The sequence below is a fragment of the Mus caroli genome, chromosome 1 (genome assembly GCF_900094665.2).
Source record: "Mus caroli chromosome 1, CAROLI_EIJ_v1.1, whole genome shotgun sequence".
NCBI lineage: Eukaryota > Metazoa > Chordata > Mammalia > Rodentia > Muridae > Mus > Mus caroli.
The window spans coordinates 1,483,176-1,484,761 of record NC_034570.1 but is presented as its reverse complement, the minus strand read 5'-3'; positions in this window follow the sequence as shown (position 1 = coordinate 1,484,761).

The following is a 1,586-nucleotide window of genomic DNA, read 5'->3' as shown; positions in this document are numbered from 1 at the left end:
GAGTGCCTCCAAAAAGAAACTAGAGAGAGCATACACTAGCAGTCTGACAGTACACTTAGAAGCTCTAGAATGAAAGGAAGCAAATTCACCCACAAGGAGTAGATGGCAGGAAATAATCAAACTTAGGCTAAAATCAACCAAGTGGAAACAAAAAGAACTATTGAAAGAATCAACCTGTTTGGTGAGTTTTTATACTGTTTCCAGGGGCAGAATAGCATCAACAACTCTATGGCACAATATGATTGGTGGAACAGTATGACCTTTAAACTGATGGTCTTTAGGGAATGAGGTAGTAGGGTATTAATTGGCCTCTTTCTTCTGGCCTACATGCTCTCTGCCCTGTCTATTCTAGGGGGACAGGGGCGTGATGGAATTTTCCAATGCCTCTGAGTTGACCTCTTCACTGGCCCATTGTCTGTCTATCTGTTCCTTCTGACTCTAGGAGAAACTGTCGGATGTGAGGGCGATCTGGCTGCCACATCTGTCACCCCATTGATCGCCAGGGTTGATTCGGCTGATCTGGCTAGCTAGGCGGGTGTCCCCTTCCTCCCTCACCGCTCCATGTGCGTCCCTCCCGAAGCTGCGCACTCGGTCGAAGAGGACGACCTTCCCCGAATAGAGGAGGACCGGTCTTCGGTCAAGGGTATACAGTAGCTGCGCTCCCCTGCTAGAACCTCCAAACAAGCTCTCAAGGAGAAACTGTCTTTCTCCAAATGTCCATTGTCATTTCCTCCTCTGCCCTGCTGGTCTCTCAGTGGGTGCACTTGCTTGGTTCAAGATCTTTAAGTTTTCTAGCAGAGGATGTGGAGTGGTCTTCCATCGGTGTCCCTCAGGATGGAGGCACTCCCTCGCTTGTCTACAAGACTTCTTTCCCTTGAGCCACCTCTGCCTTCAGTGTAGGAGCAGCCCCTCTTGGCCCTGCCTAGGGGCAGTTACATCCTACAACCTGCTGATCTAGGGTTTAAACATTCAGGCCCTTCTTTAATTTTAAGTTAATTCCTAAGGTCAATCTCCACTCAGAACCACTTTTAAAATTAAGGGAATTCATTTTCTTTTATTTCTCCAAAGGTGTTGGCTCTCAGAATTTCCACAATAAACTTTATGAGTAGCAAACTCACAATAAGATCTGCTTCCTAGGAACTCTGCTTGTTATCTCTACATACTACAGACTGCCCTTCTTTATGTGTTCTGCTCTAATTTCAAACTGATGTTTGTTGGGTATTGTTATCAAGGTGTTACACAGGCACTTCAGACTTGACAGGACCTTGATATTGCACCTTTCCTCCCCTTTTAATAAATGATTCCATCATTCACTGGGAGTTTCAAACCAGAGGCATGGGAGTCCACCTTGGTCTCTTCCTCATTGTTCATGAATGATCTGTTGTTCATTCTTGTTGAGTTTGCATTTGTTCATCCTGATAGTATGCATGTCCCTGAGGTGACTACTCCATCTTATCTCAGATTTCCATCATCACACATTTCAGTCTCCTTCTTTACTGCCATATATCTCTGAGTAATTCTATAAAGTTTAAGTATTATCACGCTATTTCCTGCTCTGGTCTGCCAGGGATGCCTATTGCCTTCTC